The sequence below is a fragment of the Symsagittifera roscoffensis genome, chromosome 1, assembly GCF_963678635.1.
Source record: "Symsagittifera roscoffensis chromosome 1, txSymRosc1.1, whole genome shotgun sequence".
Classification (NCBI taxonomy): Eukaryota; Metazoa; Xenacoelomorpha; order Acoela; family Convolutidae; genus Symsagittifera; species Symsagittifera roscoffensis.
Genome location: NC_087062.1, coordinates 59573203 through 59597539, shown reverse-complemented (window position 1 = coordinate 59597539; position 24337 = coordinate 59573203). Strand labels below are relative to the sequence as shown.

Sequence of the window (24337 nt, the reverse complement as noted above, 5' to 3'; positions counted from 1 at the left end):
TTAAGAACAATTTAGGGATTTTTTCATGTATTTTGATTAATTTTTACAGTAGAAATTTGTACAGAATAGGATTGTAGATAAAAGAGAACTGTGTATAAAAATCATGAAGAAAACGAGAGTTTCGCTAATTGAAAGGAAAGAAGTAGGGTTTAAACCAAATCAATCCTCATCGCTGCGGAAGCTAACATCAACAAACCCGAGGGTAACGAGAAGAAATATTTGAGTGAATATGGTCAACACAAGAAGCAACAAGGAGCAGAAGACCGAAGAGAAAATACCGGAAGAATCGAAAGTACCGATTAAGGAGAGTGACATCGAGACGCCAGATCAAAGCATAAAGTGAGCGAGGCAAAATACGACGGAATCAACACCTATACCGAATGTAGAAGAACAAGGAACGAAGACAATTGAGTTCTCACCGATAGGCAATGAAGATGAGATCACTAACAACACACCGGAAACGATAAAGGACGATTCAAAAACTAAGAGAACATGGTTCACAGAGAGTTTTGCGGCGATGTTCGGAATGAAACCCAGAGAAAAAGAAGAAGTGGTAGCAGCGACCGAAAAAAGCAAAACTTTTGGTACGGTCTCCACGATAACGACGGAAGCTAACCAGGACAAAGAGCAAGTCACACCGGAAACAACGGGTAACCAAGAAAATCGGGCGACAAAGTCAAGAGCACCTTCAGCTGATCTGGCTGACTTGATGGCAAAGTTGGAACAGATAGACAAAAAGCTAAAGTGCGGCGAGGAGGATTGCCAGGAAAAGAAGGAATTGCGACATAACAAGAGTGAATACCTAGATAACTACTTTGTCCTGGCGAGTTCCACTGAAGAGAGGCTACAACAGATGGCGGACAAAGTGAATACAACAGATGGGGAGCGAGAGAAACATATCAAGTAAGATATGGAAGAGATGAAGAAACGCTATGACACCGTGAATGACAAGTTGCCAAGAAATCGAAGGAATTCAAAGACGTTTCAGATGGTTGCATTGATTCCTGGGTGGAGGCAATGAGACCACGTCTAGAGCTAGACAACCGTAATGATGGGAGCCGGGCCTGCACCGCAATATTAAGCAATCTAGAGTGCACTGCACTAAAATGCGTGGTAGCCAAGAAGGAGGAGGAGCGTGATACCGCAGAAAAAATCTTTGAAGTACTGCTGAATCAATTTGGATCAGGTATGAAGGGACATCAGGCAATGATGAGATTTGAAAAAAGAAGACAAAGAGACAACGAATCGATTGACCGATTTCTGGATGATCTTGAGAGCTTGAGAAGAAGGAGCGATCCAGAGGAATCGACTAACAGAAGAAACTTTAGCATCGCTTCAAAGTTTATTGACGGGGTGAAGAGTGACGACTTGTGACCGATGTTGGTGATCGAAAGATAATGCGCCAACACCGGAGGAGATGAGACAGAAGCCTAGAGACTATATGCTAATGAAACCAAAGAGGTACTCGTTTTCGGAAATAAAAAAAAACATGCAGGGGGGAGGCCAACGACAAAGGTCAACATGGTACAAGCCTAGAGATGACATGGACAAACGGAGGTCGTATGCGAATTGTGGCTCGGCGGATCACCATGTAGCGGGTTACACCACATTCAAACAAGGTATGAAAAGTTTGGGAACGAAGAAGACGGTGTGACGAATGACGAAGAAGACATGAGTCAGATGGAAGAGCACGAGTTATACAGTGGCTCGATAATCAAAATAGGCGCGAGGTGTTTTTTTCTGCAATCAAGAGGGCCACTTTAGGATAGATTGTCCCCTGTTTTGGGAAGCAGTGAAAAATCAGAGTCACCCAAAACACAAATTGGCATTAGTTGCAGTGCAAAACACCAGGAATAGACAAGCTGAGAGTGACCTGCAGAACAAAGAGGCGACGAGTGGTGAATTATCAACAAAGACGGTAAAGGCCGTGACACAAGTCAGAGATGCTGAGGGATCCGAGACAAGGAGTTCACTCGAGAGAAATTATGAGAAAGCAGCTGCAGAGGATATAAACAAACTGAAGCAAGACTTAGCGACCAAAGAGATTGAGCAACATTTGGTATCACAAAGATTGGGGCGAGGATTATATCCATAATCACGGTGGGTGGTCATGAAGTAACGAGGAACCTGAGTGAACCAAGTGATCAAACATTATTGCAAATTGATGTATATGCGGAATACTTACGCACCATGAGCCCACAAACCACTTCTAGAGCACTCAGGGCAATACTCAAGAGAGGCGGGGGTAAATCAGTCAGGATAGACAGCAGGTACACTGAAGCCTATGGTAGAAGACGATTCACAAACCAAGAAAACATCGTTCACAGAGAGATTTGCGGCGATGGTCGGAATGAAAACGAGAGAAAAAGAGGAAGTGACAGCTGGGACTGAAAAAAGCAAAAATTTTGGTACGGATTCCGCGATAACAACGGGAACTAAACAGGACAAGGAGCAAGCCACACTGGGAACATCGGGTAACCAAGACAAAGGAGCGACTTTGGCAACCTTGGCCCAAGACTTTGGCGAAGGGTCCCAACACTTTAGTGAAGGGTCCCAAGACTTCAGCGAAGGGTCCAAGACTTTGCGATGAGTCCCAACACTTTGGCGAAGGGTCCCAACACTTTAGCGAAGGGTCCCAACACTTTAGGGAAGGGTCCCAAGACTTCAGCGAAGGGTCCCAAGACTATGCGATGAGTACCAAGACTTTGGCGATGGGTTCCAAGATTTTTGCGAAGGGTCCCAAATTTTCGGCGAAGGGTCATAACACTTTGTCGAAGGGTCCCAACACTTAAGCGAAGGGTCCCAACACTTTAGCGAAGGGTACCAAGACTTTGGCGAAGGTCCCAACACTTCGGCGAAGTTTCCCAACACTTCGGCGAAGGGTCCCAACACTTCAGCGAAGGATCCCAACACCTCAGCGGAGAGTCCCACCACTTTAGCGAAGGGTCCCAACACTTCAGCGAAGGGTCCCAACGCCTCAGCGGAGAGTCTCACCACTTTAGCGAAGGGTCCCAACACTTTGGCGAAGGGTCCCAAAACTTTACTGAAGGCTCAAAACCCTTTAGTAAAGTATCCCAAAACTACAGCGAAGGGTCCCAACACAAGACTTGAGGTTTCTAAATTACTAGCGCGACAGTTTTGACCAGTTTTTAAGAACAATTTAGGCATTTTTTCATGTATTTTGATTAATTTTTACAGTAGGAATTTGTACATAATAGTATTGTAGATAAAAGAAAACTGTGTATAAAAATCATGAAGAAAACAAGAGTTTCGCTAATTGAAAGGAAATAAATAGGATTTAAACCAAATCAATCCTCATCGCTGCGGAAGCTAACATCAACAAACCCGAGGGTAACGAGAAGAAATATTTGAGTAAATATGGTCAACACAAGAAGCAACAAGGAGCAGAAATACGACGGAATCAACACCTATACCGAATGTAGAAGAACAAGGAACGAAGACAATTGAGTTCTCACCAATAGGCAATGAAGATGAGATCACTAACAACACACCGGAAACGATAAAGGACGATTCACAAACTAAGAGAACATCGTTCACGGAGAGGTTTGCGGCGATGTTCGGAATGAAACCCAATGAAAAAGAAGAAGTGACAGCAGCGACCGAAAAAAGCAAAACTTTTGGTACGGCCTCCACAATAACGACGGAAACTAACCAGGACAAAGAGCAAGTCACACCGGAAACAGCGGGTAACCAAGAAAATTGGGCGACAAATTCAAGAGCACCTTCAGTTGATCTGGCTGACTTGATGACAAAGTTGGAACAGATAGACAAAAAGCTAAAGTGCGGCGAGGAGGATCGCCAGGAAAAGAAGGAATTGCGACATAACAAGAGTGAATACCTAGATAACTACTTTGTCCTGGCGAGTTCCACTGAAGAGAGGCTACAACAAATGGCGGACAAAGTGAATACAACAGATGGGGAGCGAGAGAAACATATCAAGTAAGATATGGAAGAGATGAAGAAACGCTATGATACCGTGAATGACAAGTTGTGGAAACTAGAGACGAGAATGAAAACAATGAGCAAGGACCAAGCAGAAACTTCTGATGCCATACAATCGAAATTGGATACACTTTTAAGAAACTCTACAGCTCAAGATAAATTGGTAGCAGACAAGCAACCTAGAACAAGAGTCGATTTTGCAGAACCGCAACGCAAGAAACGGGATTCCATACCATTACCCCGGATTGACAACAGATTAAGGTCAGGGATGACCAATACTGCTGTGAAAGGGGGAGCCTCGAACTCTACGATGATACCAGGGGACTCAAGCACACACACGAGTATAACACCTGATGCCATAACATGGGCGAGTACCTGGAAATGATGAGCAGGACACTTGAAGCATTCGCCACAAGGAACACAGACTGGAGTAGTAGAGGAAGTGGTAAATCCAGTAAGACCTTCAAGAAATCGAAGGAATTCAAAGACGTTTCAGATGGTTGCATTGGTTCTTGGGTGGAGGCATGAGACCACATCTAGAGCAAGACAACCGGAATGATGGGAGCCGGGCCTGCACCGCAATATTAAGCAATCTAGAGTGCACTGCACTAAAGTGCGTGGTAGCCAAGAAGGAGGAGGAGCGTGATACCGCAGAAAAAATCTCTGAAGTACTGCTGAATCAATTTGGATCAGGTATGAAGGGACATCAGGCGATGATGAGATTTGAAAAAAGAAGACAAAGAGACGACGAATCGATTGACCAATTTTTGGATGATCTTGAGAGCTTGAGAAGAAGGAGCGATCCAGAGGAATCGACTAACCGAAGAAACTTTAGCATCGCTTCAAAGTTTATTGACGGGGTGAAGAGTGACGACTTGTGACCGATGTTGGCAACGTATTATACGCTATCGAAAGATAATGCGCCAACACCGGAGGAGATGAGACAGAAGTCTAGAGAGTATATGCTAATGAAACCAAATGGAAGAGATGAAGAAACGCTATGATACCGTGAATGACAAGTTGTGGAATCTAGAGACGAGAATGAAAACAATGAGCAAGGACCCAGCAGAAACTTCGGCGAAGGGTCCCAACACTTTGGCGAAGGGTCCCAAAACTTTCCTGAAGGCTCAAAACCCTTTAGTAAAGTATCCCAACACTACAGCAAAGGGTCCCAACACAAGTCTCGAGGTTTCTAAATTACTAGCGCGACAGTTTTGACCAGTTTTTAAGAACAATTTAGGGATTTTTTTTCATGTATTTTGATTAATTTTTACAGTAGGAATTTGTACAGAATAGGATTGTAGATAAAAGAGAACTGTGTATAAAAATCATGAAGAAAACGAGAGTTTCGCTAATTGAAAGGAAAGAAGTAGGGTTTAAACCAAATCAATCCTCATCGCTGCGGAAGCTAACATCAACAAACCCGAGGGTAACGAGAAGAAATATTTGAGTGAATATGGTCAACACAAGAAGCAACAAGGAGCAAAAGACCGAAGAGAAAATACCGGAAGAATCAAAAGTACCGATTAAGGAGATTGACATCGAGACGCCAGATCAAAGCATAAAGTCAGCGAGGCAAAATACGACGGAATCAACACCTATACCGAATGTAGAAGAACAAGGAACGAAGACAATTGAGTTCTCAACAATAGGCAATGAAGATGAGATCACTAACAACACACCGGAAACGATAAAGTACGATTCAAAAACTAAGAGAACATCGTTCAAGAGAGTTTTGCGGCGATGTTCGGAATGAAACCCAGAGAAAAAGAAGAAGTGGTAGCAGCGACCAAAAAAAGCAAAACTTTTGGTACGGTCTCCACGATAACGACGGAAACTAACCAGGACAAAGAGCAAGTCACACCGGAAACAGCGGGTAACCAAGAAAATCGGGCGACAAAGTCAAGAGCACCTTCAGCTGATCTGGCTGACTTGATGGCAAAGTTGGAACAGATAGACAAAAAGCTAAAGTGCGGCGAGGAGGATTGGGTGGAGGCATGAGACCACATCTAGAGCAAGACAACCGGAATGATGGGAGCTGGGCCTGCACCGCAATATTAAGCAAGCTAGAGTGCACTGCACTAAAGTGCGTGGTAGCCAAGAAGTAGGAGGAGCGTGATACCGCAGAAAAAATCTCTGAAGTACTGCTGAATCAATTTGGATCAGGTATGAAGGGACATCAGGCGATGATGAGATTTGAAAAAAGAAGACAAAGAGACGACGAATCGATTGACCAGTTTCTGGATGATCTTGAGAGCTTGAGAAGAAGGAGCAATCCAGAGGAATCGACTAACCGAAGAAACTTTAGCATCGCTTCAAAGTTTATTGACGGGGTGAAGAGTGACGACTTGTGATCGATGTTGGCAACGTATTATACGCTATCGAAAGATAATGCGCCAACACCGGAGGAGATGAGACAGAAGTCTAGAGAGTAAATGCTAATGAAACCAAAGAGGTACTCGTTTTCGGAAATAAAAAAAACATGCAGGGGGAGGTCAACGACAAAGGTCAACATGGTACAAGCCTAGAGATGACATGGACAAGCGGAGGTCGTATGCGATTTGTGGCTCGGAGGATCACCATGTAGCGGGTTACACCACATTCAAACAAGGAGACATGACGAAGAAGACATGAGTCAGATGGAAGAACACGAGTTATACAGTGGCTCGATAATCAAAATAGGCGCGAGGTGTTTTTTTCTGCAATCAAGAGGGCCACTTTAGGATAGATTGTCCCCTGTTTTGGGAAGCAGTGAAAAATCAGAGTCACCCAAAACACAAATCGGCGGGGGTAAATCAGTCAGGATAGACAGCAGGTACACTGAAGCCTATGGTCCTCATGAAGTCAAGTTGGGCATAGATGGAATCAAAATTTATACAAAAACAATAATAACATGTGACGAATATCAAGCTGGTCAAATCTATGTAGGTCGAAGGTGAGATCAATTGGTCATCACTGCGCCATGCTGGAAGAAGATGCCATGCACCTGGGAACGGAAGCAGACGTGTTTGCACATGCAATGGACATAAGCGGGAAGAAGACTCAACTACGAGGACTGTTGGACACAGGGGTCGTCTTGAGTGTAATACCAATTGAAACTTGGAAAAAAATGAGGTTCGACAAAGACGACCTGATAGATTCAAGAAAACGGCTATCAGCGGCAAACAAAGAGGCGGGCGCTGCGGGTTCTAGGCAGGACACCAATAAAAGCCCTAAATCTAGGGGAGCGCAATTTGTGGATGAGTTTCTTGGTGGTGGAGAATCTAAACAATGTGATGTTCAGGATTCGAAACCTGGAAAGGTAGTACGTAATTAAACCGGTAAATTTGGTAATGGCGAATGAGAATAAGGCACAAGTTTTCTTGAGTAGGAGGGTAAGGTTGAAAGTAAACGAGGCTGCAATAGTAGGTTTAAAGATGAAGAACTATATTGAACTACGTGACAATAAACAAGTATGTATAGTACCGAATCCGTATAGTCAAAGTGCTGCTATTTTAGGAAGATCCTTCTCGATAACGAAGAGTGGCCTTTGAGTCAGTGTCTTGTTGAATACTTTTGATATACCAATCACAATCCAGAGGGGGAGAAAACTGGGATTACCCGTGAAAACTAGAAAAGAAATGACTGAAAAGGTGAAAGAAAGTAAAGTTCTTGATTGACCGAATCACCGAATCATAGTGACAAGATTTGTATCTTAAGCAGATTGAAGAAAATAAAGCATACATCAAGTCTTGTCAAGTCACTTCAGTCAGAGACAGATGATGGCTTTTGATTTATGGACAAGGAAACGTATGATTGCCTACCGCTCGCGAAATGATTTGACAAGTCAGGCAAACCGATAGAAGACCATCCCGAATTACCCACTGAGCATCAGGGAAGAGCAATTCCGGAGAGAAATTTTGGGATTCCGATGGAAATAATGCTCAAGTCCAACATAGTGAAGGAAACGCTGAAGGCAAAAAGCTACGACATCGACGAAGTGGAAACAGGAAAGGTAACGGTAGGAGAGGATCTAAGCAAACTACTCGAGAGACAAGCAGATGAAAAACCTGTGGTCCCAAAAAGTGGTAAATACAAACCGGAAGTCACCATCTTGAAAAGAGGGGAACTGAAACTTGACGGGGACTTGATTAAGAGCAAGGAGATTGTGCGGACTCTAATCGAGAGAATCCCGGAAGAAGTACTCAGGCGGACGACAATACGAAATAAGAGAGTGACGTTCAAGGAGGAATGTGAACATCTGTGACCAGATCAAGAGTCTGGGGAGTGGCCGCAACGAGGAAGAGATGGCGAGGAAGAAAAATTGTCCGGGGAGTCGGAAGAATGGGATGATGGTTCGGAGGAGAGTGACGATGAGCAGGCCAGTCTCTGCACAAAACTGGCTGACCAAAAAATGAGGTACCACGATAGGGAGTTGCAAAGAGATCTGTCGTCAGGAACGTACAACCTGGAACATGATGACGAAGATCAAAGATAGTAAGGGAGACGCTGAAGGCAAAAGATTACGACCTCGACGAAGTGGAGATGGGACAGGTGACGGTAGGATAGGATTTGATGAGACTGCTTGAGAAGCTGGCTGACGACAAACCCGTGGTCTTGAACAGTGGAAATGACGGACCGAAATCTACCATAGTGAAAAGGGAAGAAACACATGATGGGAACGCGATGAAACCAGGGAACTAGAGAACAAAGAGGTTGTACGATCACTACTTGAGAGAATCCCGGAAGACATACTCAGGCCAACAACGCTTCGAAGGAAGAGAGTGTCGTTTAAGGAGGAAAAAGAACATCTCGGACTAGATCAAGCGTCCGGGGAGTGGCCAAAACCAGAGAGGGATGGCGAAGAGGAAAATTTGTCCGGGGAGTCGGAAGAATGGGATGATGGTTCGGAGGAGAGTGACGATGAGCAGGCCAGTCTCTGCACAAAACTGGCTGACCAAAAAATGAGGTACCACGATAGGGAGTTGCAAAGAGATCCGTCGTCAGGAACGTACAACCTGGAACATGATGACGAAGATCAAAGATAGTAAGGGAGACGCTGAAGGCAAAAGGTTACGACTTCGACGAAGTGGAGATGGGAAAGGTGACGGTAGGACAGGATTTGAAGAGACTGCTTGAGAAGCTGTCTGACGACAAACCCGTGGTCTTGAACAGTGGAAATGACGGACCGAACTCTACCATAGTGAAAAGGGAAGAAACACAATAAACACCAACAACGCTTCGAAGGAAGAGAGTGTCGTTTAAGGAGGAAAAAGAACATCTCGGACTAGATCAAGCGTCCGGGGAGTGGCCAAAACCAGAGAGAGATGGCGAAGAGGAAAATTTGTCCGGGGAGTCAGAAGAGAGGGACGAAGAATCAGAGGAGAGTGATGTTGAACAAGATAGTCTCTGCATGATACTAGCTGAAGAAAAAAGGAGGTATCATGACAGGGATTTGCAAACTGATTCCTCGTCAGGGACATACAACCTGGAGTATCAAGAGCTTGAGATGATAGCAGTGTCCAAGAAACCTTCTAGGGAACTATCATGCAATTCAAAGATAAGGACGAATCTGGAACCGGAGGGCGACAGGGAGATCTTGAGAATGATAGTATGCGTTAAGCATGAGGAGGACGTCCACAATCCAGGGGACCTCAACGGACAAATGATGGCACTGAAGGAGCACGTCAGAGCGAGGTACCACCTATCGGATCTGATACGAGCCCAGAAGAACGACAAAATGACGAGTAATCTCTCCAAATGGATACGCACGGGAGAGAAGAGAAAAGAGACCTGGAGGAGGATAGCTATAAGATCTTGAGCAATTTCTATAAAGAACGGAAGGAATTGCTCTACCGCACAGCTGATGGCGTGGTGGCCTGCAGGAGAAAAGACGAAGAAAAGATACTACACAAGCATAACTATGCCACATCTATATCAAACGGAAGTGTTGTTCAGATCGCACGACCAGAAGAGACATCTGGAGATAGATAAGGCGAAACAAAGAATTTTACACCGATTTGACTAGCCAGGGTTGAGGAAGGTTTGTGAAAGATGGGTGAAGGCATTTTTGTCGTGTTTGCAGGTGAAAGACCCCAGGAAAATGAAATTCCCTCTCAAATCCGTGGAAAGTGCAAAATTCAACCAAGTTGTGCAGATAGACCATCAGAAGATCTGCATGACAGATTCGGGTTATAACCAGGTACTGGTAATTGCTGATCATTTCACGAAATTGGCGGAAGCAGTACCCTGTCAGACAACCTCGGCGGAGGAAACTTGCGATCTTTTGATAACGCACTGGATATCAAGGTATGGTGGTCCGATGACCTTCCAATCTGATAATATCGGAAAGCCTTCGTTGGGGACCTGACGAAAGAACTCATGAAAATATCAAACATTGCACGGGCACACTCGACGACCTACCATCCACAAACGAACAGACTAGTGGAGAGGCAGAACAGAATGCTAGTGAATATGCTCAGGGTATATTGCTCGAGGTATATGAAAGACTGGGACAAATGTCTACCGCAAGTGGTAGGGGCGTACAATCGCACGCAGCACTCGACAACGGGGGTCAATCCCTTCATGATGTTAACAGGTAGAGAGAGAGAGAGAGCAATGCCCCTGACTTTCTTCTATCGCAAAAATGAAGGACAAAAGACATCGCTTCAGGCATATGTGTAGGAAGCAGTTAGAAGACAACAAGAGTTGATTGAGCTGTGCAGGAGGAATACAGCACAAGCACAGATGAGACAACGGAGGAAGTATGATGAAAAGATAATTCAGGCAAAACCATATGCTGTGGGACAATATGTCTGGGTGTTCCAGAATGTCATACCTCCGGAAGGGACAAAAAATCTACTAAAACATGGAGAGGGCCGTTCATGATAACGGAAGTGCACCAGCAGGGTCGCTTCTATCGCTTGAGCACAGGGCGTGCGGCGCAGTACAAAAATCTGAAACCTCACGTCCCATCACCGGAAGATTGGTGCGTACCACAGAACATGGAAGGACTCCAGTATTTACTGGCGGAGCCAGCGCGCGAGGTAAATGAGAAGGGCACCTGGGAGAAGAATTATGGCAACGAGAACAAGAGTATGGATGTCAACGAAAAGATAGAAGCAGATTCGGACGGAGGATCTTTCGCAGAAGAGGATTGGAATGATCCAGAGCAAAAGGAGGTACCGAAGAGGACAGAACCAGATATGCCTTTGACAACGGAAACGAGAAAAGGCGGGCGCAAGAGGACAGGCATGAGGTACAACAGGTATCGCGATGACTTCTTGATTGACAAAGTCGGCAAGAAGAGCTAGGTGAAGAGATGGTGAACATGGGCGATCTGGTAGCAGATGACGAATGGCAGATCATCAACGAAGGTGAGCACTCGTGGTAGGAAGATCACACTTCACAAGAGAAAGAAATGGACCTAGAGCAGAGCGAGACGGAAAGAAGGGAGAATACAAACCTGAGGATACTGGAGTGGACGCATAAGCTGGACTCTGAGGTGAGGTGAAGGAAGCACAAAGTATCCATTATGTCGGCATATCAGCAGGGAAGCATGTAAAGGCACGGAACCCGTTGTTTGGTTGGACCATGACAGACCGGCCGCTGGACATACCACCTGACAACTTGAGCCCAGCACCATCAACGGGGAGGTCGATAAATATTTTTGATCTGGGAGTGGGTGTAGGACTTGCCCACACCGAAAATGTGGTGAATTTTGGAAGCCGATTTTAAGAAAGAGAACCAGAATGTGAAAATTCCGTTCAGGCAGAGACCGGGATCGGGGGTATGGCCGCACTTCCTCCTTTAGTTTCACAAGTTCCGGACAAATACCTGTGCTTTTTGGTGACAAGAGTCAATGAGAGGAACGTGATAGATCATGAGCAGGTGATGCTGGTATTGAGACGGCTGAGGGACTTCCTGGTTGAAAAAGGGATAAGAGAGGTCTCAATGCCGGTTTATGATCCAAAGAGGGGTAGATTGAACCCTTGGGATTTTTATACGCCATCCTGCACGTGGTATTTCCAGAAACGGAATTAATGGTATATCTACACAAGAAGTACCACTTGAGTATCGCCTGAGCTTCGGTAGGACACAAGGGTCTCGAGTTAGAGGGCACGAGGGTCTTGAGCTAAGTATAAATGGGCACGCGTCAGGAAAATAGGTTTTAGTATGATTGGCAAGACAATTAAATCAAAATTTTCAAATCAAACCTTATGGTGCTAAAATATGGTGCGAAATATGGATCAGCATGTTTTTGATACCTAATTGAATCATTTTATCAGAAACTGTCAGAATAATGTTTTAAAGGTACCTAACGGGAGGTTTAGGCTGGTCATGAGCAAAATATTGGTCTAAAACTCTGTTTTATTTTCAGATTGGTCTCGAATCAAAACAAAATAACGATAACTGGATTGAAAAAACACGAGTCACTGCAGAAAAGAAAGACATCAAACAGCTTTTTGCAATTAGTATTGAAGCAAGATATCTCTTGAGTAATAATCTCGGAAGGATATTTCTTTTGTTGATCTAGGTAAGGTGCTTCTTGAGAACTCTTGAGAAAGAAGCACAGCAATGGCAGATCGTTTCTGGAAGTCTGTGCCGACAGCATTTGAGAAACCCACACTCGATTAGCTCTACATGCGCGTGAGGGATCTTGTCTCAAGTGGACGAGAGACTGGCGGTGATGCTCAATGCCATCTTTCAACTGGAATCGCAAGGAGAATGAAAAGAATCATTAACCGAGGCTGTGTTAATGGTGGGTTACACCATGGACGGGATCTCGAATCAAGAGCAAACCAGGTGGCTGTCCTGGAACGTTGATGGAGGCGTGAGGGGATTCGACCTGGCAAGGAACCCCGGCTTGAGCAACACGACAGAATATGGCACAGGATAATTTCCCCTCCCAACCAAACCACTGGCAGGGACAGGGGACTCAATCTACTAGCAACGTGTCATCGATGATACGGTCCCAACAAACGGAAGGGTTGTATCCAGATCTCAGCAACCTGAAAAGGGAGCTGGAAAGGGCCCAGAGGGAACGGGATAAAGCCAATCTGGATAGAGTCCAATCGTTTCGATAGGGACCAAGCCAAATTTGAGCGAGATCAAGCGATTCTTGACCGGGACCCGTTGAGGGCGGAACGGGCGCAAAAGCAGAAACTGCAAGAAAGCGTAGCGATTTGTGACCAGATAAAATCAGAAATTGAACGACTACAACGGATACAGCAAGAAGTTGTGAGTGGTAAGGAGCGGAAGATGAAGACGACGACTGAGCCGTTGACGACAAAATCAAGACCCGAGTCCAGGATGGAATGGAAGTAGATGAAGCCCCCAGTTCGAGTGGTTGCTTCAATTTGAATGTAGCCCAGGAAGATATGAATGAAGGCCTCGACATATGGATGCCATCTGAACCAGTCCCTTCCTTGAGAAATCTGGAATTGGGTCGGATCAGGCCATTGATGGACGTTGCGCTACCGCGGTTGTCGAGTGGCAGTCAGATTGGAGCAGGTACATCAAGTCTCAAGGAGTTGCAGGAAAGATTGCAGGCGAGGACTTCCCAGAGTCGGGCACGTGAAGCAGCACCGATCACTTGTAGGGAATACCCTGTGATCTCGAGCTATAGCAAAATACAGATGGCGCTTGTCACCGACGTAACCGGGACGATTGGACGGTGGCGCAACGCGAGAGGAGTGATGCTTTCAATGATCAGTTCACTTGATTATTGGGGACAATCTTATCCGAGTCCTGACGAGAATTCAGGCGCATTGGTAAGTGGGGATCTTGAGTTTCTCAGGTGCGGCAATGCTTCAGATGTTGGCATCACTAGAGATGCTGGAAATGGGGACATTTATTCGGTCATTTTAATAAAGGGGACCAATGATGTTTCTAGAGGCGAGTCAAAGAAAAGGTAACAGGACAAGGTGAGCTGCATTCTTGAGGAGCTGAGGGCCTGTTTTGATCCAACAGAGCTTACGATTTGCGCGGTCCCCTAGAACATGATGGCGGATCAGAATGGGATGAGTATGAATGAAAGGCTGCGCCCTATCAACGAGATCATCAGGCAAATCCAGAAGAGAAATGTCCTGCCGATGAGGTTGCTCGACGTGGCTAGAACGATGGAGGACTCCCTTCCACATAACACATCTTCAGTTGGAATCAAATTTGACATTAATATTCTAGAGTCGGATCTGGTGGAAGCTGAACGGCTGACTTTTGGTCCTCTCCCAAGGTCTTCCTCCTTCCGGCTAGGCCAGTCGCTGATCGCTTGGGAGAAAGAGTCGATTCTAGAGAAAGTTCGAGGAGTAGCAGGAGCAGGCAGCTGGGCTCGACATCTATGGAGAGAGACGAAGCGGAGTCTTCCACGCCCCAGAGTTCACTGTTATCCTCGGTCGTGATGGTGGACAACAATAAGAAAGCCGGAGGCCCTGGAGAAATGAGCAAAGCCAGGTATCTGGAACGAGTGAAAGATCTGGACCTTGAGGATCTGACCTGCAGACAGAAGCTAGTAGAGGTCTTGGGACTTAAGAATCTATCGCATGAAGACTTAAGCAATCACTACCTCATAGTGGAACCGCCAAATCATCAAACGAGCATAGCCAGGATCAGGGTGGCGATTCCTGCGCAGTTAAGGGCGGTAGAGAAGCTTCCAGATCCGAAGAGTATGGGGCTTCCCAAAACTGCCAATATCGGTCCGAAACTGTCGGAACTCCCAAGGTACAGGAGATCTCATGGGACCTCCCAGTTGGCAAAACTCTGGCAGTTTAAGATCACTCGGATCCTGGAGCGGCGAGAGCTATCATCGTTGCGTGATCTGATTTTGATGGAACCTCCGCGAAGTTATTCTGGCCGGAGACGCTGGTGTATTTGCTACCAGGGGCGAAGCTAAATCAAATGTTGACTCTGATAGTGGCGATAAAGTCAGAGACGATGTGTGAACCGGAGTTGTTGTTATTTGCGGGAAAGAGCGACCACATGCATGCAGCGGGATTACTTGAGCACTTGGGAAGTGGAGAACCGACGCCGAAGAAGATCTGGGAGGCGATCCAGACGTTGTTCGCAGCGATGAACGAAGTACATCAGTTGGTAGCCTGTCGACTGGGATCGAAAACGAAGGTGGTATTTGCATCATCACCAGGTTACGCAAGCATGCCGCCGGCTCTGCCGTTTGTGTACGCGATGCTAATTCTGATAGCGGAAGGCAGCGGATGGCGAATGCTGATGGCAGCCAAGAATCGAGAACTTGAGCCCGGAAACTTGAGACTTCTGAAGCCGGAAGTGGCGGCGGCTTGTGCAGATGTTCCTCATTCTCTAAGAGGTTTCTACGAACTAGCGGATATAATGATTTTGTTGGACGAGTTACTCTGTCTTGAGATATCAAATCTGGCCATGCAGTTGAAATTTAAACCGGAGGTAGGGGATGATCATCCCGTAATCAGCCATTTGACCGCTAGTCTGTAGTTCCAGAGCATGGACCTCACTATAACAGGCTCTACCAACAGCACGAGAGGGCCCATCAACGAACGGAAAAACGTGGCTGGGGCGGAGAAGCAACTGGAGTCGATGGGGTATCGTCTGACTCAAGAGAGCGGAATATGGCCGTTCCTGACATCTTATTTGGAAAAAGTGACGGACAAGACGGACTCAGATATGGGAGCTTCTGGAGGAGCAGCTCGAGATCTCGGAGAAGAGGAATATGACAGTGGGGACGTTTGTAACGTCTGCGAATGAGGTCACTTTCGCCGGCTTCTGGAGTGAATATGCGAAGGGTGAACTAAAGACCCGGAAGACGTACGAAATCTTGAGATTCTTGAGTCCTTGCTGGGGAAAGAAGTATATGGTCAAAGTATTCTACGCGGGAAATGCCCTCTTCGAGGCATTTGTGCAGGATCTCTTGAGCATATCCAATAACCTGCTGCTGGCGCTATATATGGTGTTTTCAAGGTATTTGTTCAACATGGGTCCTGCTTAAATGTTCAGCAGAGGTGTGGAGAACCTCAGAAATGATGGGTTATTGACATTGATACTACTGACGCATGGAAACCTGGCGGCTTTTCATTGACTGATGAAGTATGGGGAACCCCTGTTGGTGAGAAAGGCCCACACGAGTCTGGAGACGTACTCCTAATAGTGTGCTGCTGGACTGAGGAATCTGCTTGTGGAATACCTCGTGGTGCAGAACCGACACTTGACGGGCGAGGATAGAAACCCGAAGACTAAAGAAGAGACGAGAGAGGTGAATGGAGGTATACCTCTTTTGACCGATTTGTGTCTGGCCATGAGGTCTGATCTCGTAGGGATGATCAGAGGGCTAGGAGAGGTAGTGACTTGTTTCTGCGGGCCCGCGGTGACATACGCCTTCCCGGATCCGCTGGTGGCAGCGTACCGGCATTCAGTGGTCCACGAGAGTCTGATCAGTATCCTGGACGGAACAACGCTGAATTGGTGCGAACAGAGGAACTTGAGAGTACGAACGAGTGGAACAGTGCTATTTGGGAAAATAAAAGATCCGGAATTGATAGTGATAAATTTCAGGGGCCAGCTGCAGTGCAGAATGAGGGGGAAACGAGAGGGTCCCATTGAGGCCTATCCAAAGTTCTGGCACTTGAATCCGGTGGCGAAGAACACGAGGGAAGTCTTGAGGATCCCGGCGTGGAAGTAAAGCTTCGATTTTGCGAAGAAGGAACTGGAGACGATACTCGAGGGTGATGTGTTACCCGCTGCCATCCCTGAGTTCCCGACGGTGAGACGAATGACGTTGGGGAGAACAGTCCGATCGTGGTCCTGTCGATGCATGGTAGCGAGCCTGTGGAGCAGCAGCAGAAAGTGTTCACACACAGCTGGGACCCCTTAGTCATTGGGTATTCGGCGGCTGTATAATTCCAAACCAGTGAAATAAAAGTGAATTCATGGATTACTCCAGCTAAGAAGATGCGGGTTTCGATGCCTCCTAAGTACGAAGTCAGGGAAGTGATGAAGGTGTTTGAGAAATCTGGACTCGAAGGTAAAATGCCCATTTACGACAGCGAAAGAATGATCATGGAAAAAGGTCACCTAGCTCTTCAGGATGAGATAAAGTGCAGTACTAGAAAAAATCTAGCACCCTATGGACTGGAGGAGGTGGAATTTCAACATACGGAAGGTGGATGCAGCAGGGACCCTTTACGTTTCCCTGACCGAATACAAGGCAGGGAATCCGACGACATCTTCGCCTCTATCAGTCGAAACCACTGGGGGACAAGAGAAGCCTTCTTGTTGAGAATAGGTTCAAAGACGCGTTGGAGAGGGACCAAGAAGAGTCGGGAGAGGGAGAGAGCATGGATGAAACCCTCAGTGAAGCTGGAGAAGAAATGGATTTGAGGAATACACCTGAAGAGGCGGCAGTGGCCGGGAATTTTAGTCCCGGTACCACGCGTGAGCTACTTTAAGACTTGAGTGGTGACGGTTGGGCGAACACCGCCAACCCACCCTTGTGATCTCCCCGTAAAAATCTGGAGTTTTATCTACCCAGTGAACCCACTAACATGGGTATGGTACTCTTGAGTGACGAAATGGGGAAAAGGAACAACTTCGAGGGGAATGAGAGCATGTTCTTGAATACACTGGATGAAAATGGATGGCAAATTTTCTTGAGCAAATTCAATCAGAAGGTGGAAGAGAAAGTTGAGTTGGATGACTTCAAAGAAGAGTTGTGGGACGCAGTAGTAGGATTTGGAGAACCTGTCTTGATGGCCACTTTAGAAAGCAAGAAGGGAGCTGCTCGAGAAATTGGTTTGCTTGAGGAAAGAGAAGCAGAGTATCGAGGCTTAATCATGTAAAGATAGCTCTACTCTGAATAAAAAGATTGATAATAAAAAAGTTTGGGTTGAAATTGATGGAAAAAGTAAAACTATTATTAGAAGTAAAAATATTATTATTCCTAAGGCTGGAGAGGTGGGGAGGCAAGAGTCGTAAGAGGGAGACCTGGATTAGGAAGTGGATTCAGTGATGATTACGACTAGATCCCCGAGTAAAGGAGTGAGGTCGAGGAAGAGGAAACGCGAAGTAGAAGAAGCGAGTCAATCGGTGGAGGCGGTTTCTGGAAAGAATCTGGAGGAGACGGCTGCAATGGCTCTGGTTAGATGGAAGAAACAGCTTACAGGGGCAACTCAGTGATCCGAAAGTTGGCTGAAGTATTGATCGAGATGGAAAACGCGACAAGTCCGGGGACGGAGGAAGATTTCAAACCCCAGAAGGCGAATGCAGAAAGGACAAATGTGGAAAGTAGATATTGGCAAAGAATGGATCTCGAGTCGACACCAGAGCACTGGGAAGCAGGTAGCAAGTGACCCCCTCGAAAGAGGATTGACGAGGAATACTGCTCGCCTCTGGTGGATAGCCTTGGATACTGCGAAAAAACTTGATCGCGGGGTGTCCAGAAAACGTCGAAATTGGGCTACCCAACAGATGGCGGAAGTGAAGAAACTAGAGTTGAAGAACCAGTTGGGACGAACTTGGGAGAAGTTGTTGCTGGAGTATTTTGAAGACGAGATGAGGGCACCCTCGTCGGCAAAAGAGCTCTTGGCGAATCCTTTTGTCAGGACGTCGGGGCAGTTGATGTTTTCGTGGAGCCTGGCCGATTGGTGCTAGAAGCATTGACTTCATACGATAAACTAAAACTGGGCGATAAAGGCCTGCAGGTGTATCTAATGCTGATGCAACATATTGCACGAGACAATTCAGGATTGAGTCTGGCGAGGAAGAAAGATGCCGACTGTTTCTTGAGATGGATCATGTCGCTGATACCTGATGCTACCATCCAGGCATGCTATCGAAGTGCAACGGGAGGTAAAGCATTGGAGAAGGGAGTCTCAAGTGTCATCCTGAATGTTTATCAGAGTACTGGGATTGAGAAGGCGGATTGTTCGAGGTAGAACCATGCAAAGCTGAACGAGATACGACGGATCTCGAACAAAAAATTTGAGGAGAGCCATGAAAAGTATCGTGACCTGGCTTCGGCGGAAGATTACTCGAGAGCCACGAAGCGAGGGGAGTATCAGTATGTGTCCGGTATAATGTGAATATCGTACAAACCCTTCCTGGATGCGGACGGAGAAGCTGCCCATATGAACTTTGGAATTACGGAGCTGTTGATGTTCTGGACAAAGAAGATAGTCGAAATTGATTTGAAAGAAAGGGAAAGACCGAGCCTGGGTCTACTGCTTGAGAAGGTTCCCGAGGTCGTCAGCGTACCGCGTTCTGACAAGAAGGTGGTGCTCAGGCTGAGCGGGAAAGATGACGTATTGTATATGAACTTGGGAACTGTGTAGAAGTTGTTGAGAGCATCTTGGTGTCCACATCCTCAGACAAGCTTGAATGACGGAGCGAGTGAGACTGTCGTCTGGGAAGGATGAGGATTTGGGGAATCTGAACGTGATACTCAAATTGATCCTGCCTCATCGAATAAAGTCTGAAGAAATCATAAACAAGCCGAACGAGGCGCCTAAGAAGCTGGAATCAGGCAGTTTTCTTGATCTAGCTAGTGGAGATAGGTGGAGACCATTCTTGAGACGGACGGTCTTGTGTCATGATACAGTCTTTTTAAAGCAAAGATCTGGCCACTTGGTTTGGTGACATCACCGAGAAGGAGAAGAGTGAGGTGCAAATAATAGCTGAGTGTTACGCGAGCACCACAGTGAATCTAGCGATTCTTCTCGAGGATGTGTATCCTAGAGTCACTGGAGATGCTAGAGTCTGAGCACCATCTGGTGACGGCGTTGAGCGTGGAGTCTTGGCCTGGAGTGTTGCAGATGGTCCAAAAACATATCAAGGGATTGAAAATCGGCCTTGAGGCAGATATGGGGTTTCCCGTGAGGGAGGCCTACAGTCTGCCAATGAATGCGAAGTCTCTGGTGGGACCAGTCATGGCGAGCCTGTGTGGAAGTAATTATCCGTTATGGCGATGGTGGAAGCGTCTAGCCAGAGGTTGCTGACTGGCAAGGATATCTGGGCGCCTAAGTGCGTGCGCGTGGCGCGGATGTCCCATCATTCACATCGATTGTTACGGAAGATGCTGGGAGCGGTACCTGAGGATCGAAGGGAGGACTTGAGTGAGATCTGAAAGGAGGATCTCTTGAGTTTGGAAAGAAAGAACACCAGTGACTTCGAGAGGCAAAACACGATAGGGAAGACGACGATTAGTGCCCAAGCCGTGAAAGAGAATGACGTAACGCATGCGAACATGATGGAGTTTGAACCTTTGCTTGAAACTTCAGGAGAGCGCAACCTCTGAAGCATCAGCTTGACAAAAAGAGAATGCCCATGTCATTGTCTGGCGCAGACAGTGTGGCACCCGGAGCAGTCAAGTGTCTGCTTGATATGGGATGTTGAAGATATTTGGTCGATAGGATTACCTGACCATCAACAAAAGAAACCCTCTTCGTGCTGAGCTCGATACTGGCGCTGCGATTGATTGAGGAGAACTTAACGAAGTATCGGGAGTCGAAGACACCAACAGTGGAATCAAAACATGCCAATGACTATAGCCGGAGGCTTGAGTTGTTTGAGACTGCGCGCAAAGTATTCGCCTGTACCCAAGGAGGTAAGGCACGTGTGGAGTCGCATACGATTCTTCTCAAGGTTTAGGGCGACACTGACGTCTTGCTGTATACGTTGACGAAGAATCACATGAATGAACATCAAAAAAATATATCGTCAGTTTCTGGCCGAGCTCGGGCCGGAGGCCTTCAAGAAACCTTTGCTCACCCATCGCAACGCGTTAACCACGGTTGGAAACGGGTTGGTAGGGTGTCTGGAGACAACACCAAAGCAAGGGAATTGATATTAGAGGAGGAACTGGCGGAGAATGTGAGCTTGAGCTTGCACAACTCCTTCTGCTTGAACAGGGAATCCAAAGTAAAGAGTTTACCGAACCAGACGAAGAGGTTGCAAGTGCAAAAGAAATGGATGCAAGCCTACGAGCAACTGAAGACTTGGAAGAGATCGTAATCAGTTCCGATTATGAAGAAGAAATGTCGAGACAAAGTACTCTGTCGAGTGCATCGGACCCAATACCTCAATGACGGGGGGCGCCAATTGAGCAGGGTGCTCAGGGGCTAGTTCTTGAGTCTTGAGCGTGGAAGGCGAAAGGGGCTTGAATGTGAACTCATATGAAATCTGAGTGTACGAAAAAGAAATTTTAACATACAAATTATTGTTATTAATATACTATAAGTAATACATAAATAAAAACGCTGCATGACAATTTTCTGATTGGATAGGACAAAAGAAATTTTAATGAATGGCTTGTAAAGCTGGAAATCAGGTGCAAGTGGATGCAGATTTTGATTGCTGTTTAGTGATAATGTGACAATTTTGCATGTCTGTGAATTTTGGGGTGTAGATAATGTTAAATCTGCTGTAAACTTCTGTAAATGACCACTGGCACTGAATATTGAGACGCACTAAACATTCTTGGTGCTCACTGACAGACGAAGGCACGCAATGAAGACATCGATATTGAATCCGGAGAGTATGTGCCAGTCGGTCATAATGAGCTGAACGTTTAATCTTGATTTTGGGGAGAAAAGTAAATTTTCAAAATTTCGAATTGCTCAAGTTTTTTGCGACAACTGGAAATACGAAAAAAAATGCAAAAGAAGATTCGAGTGAGAATCGCGGGAAATTTGCTGGAAGAAAACTAGAGTTAAATTGCTATTCACAGTTTTAATGGATTTATACGACGCGAATAGAGCTATCTTGTTTCTGATAGGAAGACGAAATTGCAGGAAGAGAGAAAGAAAAACGATGGATTGTACCAGAGTGAACCTTGAGTGGAAAGAAGAAGAATAAGAAGAAGAAGAAGAAGAAGAAGAAGAAGAGACTTTATTAGTGAATGATACTACATATACAAGTGAAATTTTGAGTTTGCGTAATTCAAGCTTTGAGCATTCTCTGACTGGATCTGTTACCCGGTCTCGATTCACTAACAGTAACATAGTCATTAATATCGAAGTCATAACAGTTATGTAACAGTTTGAAGAAGAGAAGACATTCAGTAAAAATAATTTGATAGCAAATAGGCAGTATGTTTAACATCACAAGACTGTCAGTATAATTAGTGGAACCAATTATCCACTTTACTGCCTTTTTCTTGAAATTTTTCCAAATCACGTAGCTTTGGTAAATTTGGGTACCAAATACAAGAGTTATAAAGTAAAGGGGACCTCACACAAGAAATGTACATTTGAAGCTTAGTTTTAACAGGTGAGTTGAAAGGAACATTACGCTTTAAATAATGAAAATATTTTGTGGCTTTAACAAGTTTCGCAGAAACATGGTGATTCTAAGACAAAGTAGGCGAGATATAAATACCCAAGTCTTTGATATGATCAACAGAGCATATTTCTGACCCGTTAAGATAAAGGTTGAAATTAAAGCTATTCTTTGAAATGAATTTAGTTTTGTCTGGATGAAAGTCAAGACCGTTTTGGGTTGCCCAGGTCTCTACCGAATCTAAATCAGACTGAAAATTGTCATGACAGTTGTCTCGATAAAGCAGTTTCAGGTCATCAGCAAATAAAGACGGTGAGGAATACTTGACAACATCCGGGAGGTCATTGATATAAATAAGGAATAAAAGTGGTCCTAAAATGCTTCCTTGTGGTACACCGCTAGAGATGTAACCTTTGTAAGATAGAATATTGTTAATATGTACTCTTTGTGAGCGATTGGAAAGATAAGATGAAATTAACATGATAGAGTTTTCGTCAAAACCAAAAAAAGACAGCTTGTTCAGCAACTGTTTGTTTGACACAGAGTCAAAAGCCTTTTGAATGTCAAAATATACAGAACAGAAACTTTCATTGGCATCAATACATTTGTAAATATTTTCAACATATTCCAACAATTGTGTAAACGTGCTGCGCTTTTTAACAAAGCCATGCTGTCTACGAGAAAGTTTGTGTCGAACATTAGATTAAATGAAATTAAAAAGCAGTTTTTCCAAGCAAAGCGATAAGCGCGGTAAAATACTAATTCCACGATAATTTGTAATGTCAGATTTTGGCCCGGACTTTTGAAAAGGCATGATAAACGCCTCTTTCCAAAAATCGGGCCAAATACAGCAGGTAACAACTTGACTGAATAAAATAAATACCATAGGCGTGAGTGCAACAGCATTATATTTGAGAACAAATGGTAGAATGCCATCAGCTGCAACTGCTGTGGTATCTGGTACCTTTTTAAGTAAACTATTTACATCACTTTTACCAAACGATAATTCGCGCAAGTTAATGGAAGTATTATCAGAACAACCGTTATACGTAAACTTTTCGCTTTTGTACACAGAACAGAAAAAGTTATAAAACAAATCGGCTTTGGTGTTATCAGTAGAAGCACATGATGCTCCCAATTTAACAACAGAAGCAATTGGTGTGCTGCCAGAAAGTTTGTGAAGTAACTTGAAACAGTCGTTAGTATCAAGTGAATGAAAAGAAGACAGTAATGTAATTTTATCTAGCTCAATCGAGTTATTCAAATCTTTTTTAAGATCAGACAACAATGTCGAATAGAGCAAATTGAATTTCGCCAATTTACGCTTCTCAGTAGAGACTTTGTTACTGAGATGTACGGAATGGCTAGACAAATAGAATGGTAACATAGATCTTTTCTTGCGTTTCAGGCAAATAGAAGTCTGAACCGACTTTATCATAGCATCATACCACGCAAGATAAAAATCAGTGGGAATCATTCGAAAATAAACGTGGAAAAGGTAATCAAAAATAACTAAAGAATTCATGAAAACATCGATGTTAAAAGTGTTTTTAGAATAAATTGGAATGTCATTAGGTAAATCAGAAGTGATGCTTTCAGAATTAGACACATGGAAAATAACTGTAACAGGATAATGATCGGATGTAAAATGGTCTGGTTCCACATTCACTGAGCACAGCTCAGGTTGATTTGTAACAAAAATATCTAGCGTGTTGCCGCAAATATGCGTCGGCTCAGTCACTAGTTGGACACAATTCAATGAATCGAAACTGTCTATCACAGCCTGTGAACTAGCGGTAATGGCAGAGTGAGATATCCAACACGCGTCTGGCGTATTGAAATCACCAAAAATAGAAATAATACCACAGGGAAAATCATGCAGAAACTTTGAAGTGTATAACTCCAGACACTGAGATAAATGGGTGGATGATACTCTATAATTTGATGTGGCCGGGGGATTATAAACCGATAAGATAAGGATTTGATGATCTGTACTTAAGACAGTGCCGCAAGCAAAATCAAAATCAGGTAAAGTGCAGTCCCAAGCCGCCAGGTTCAAACCATCACGCACAAGTATTGCAACTCCGCCGTGATTGCAATTTTTTCGGGCAGCTTGTGAATTTGTGTAATAACCTGTATT

The 24337-nt window shown here is 45.0% G+C and overlaps 3 protein-coding genes across 3 annotated transcripts in view; 2 read left to right on the top strand and 1 right to left on the bottom strand.

The window, feature by feature from the left end:
- LOC134846602 (protein SET-like) overlaps positions 1–24337 on the top strand; it is a 339248-nt gene that overhangs the window by 82856 nt on the left and 232055 nt on the right. The window lies entirely within an intron of this gene.
- Positions 1–24337, top strand: part of LOC134846566 (dual specificity protein kinase CLK2-like) — a 215940-nt gene that overhangs the window by 175222 nt on the left and 16381 nt on the right. The gene's annotated exons all lie outside the window — the stretch shown is intronic.
- Positions 1–24337, bottom strand: part of LOC134846587 (uncharacterized) — a 115945-nt gene that overhangs the window by 90620 nt on the left and 988 nt on the right. The window lies entirely within an intron of this gene.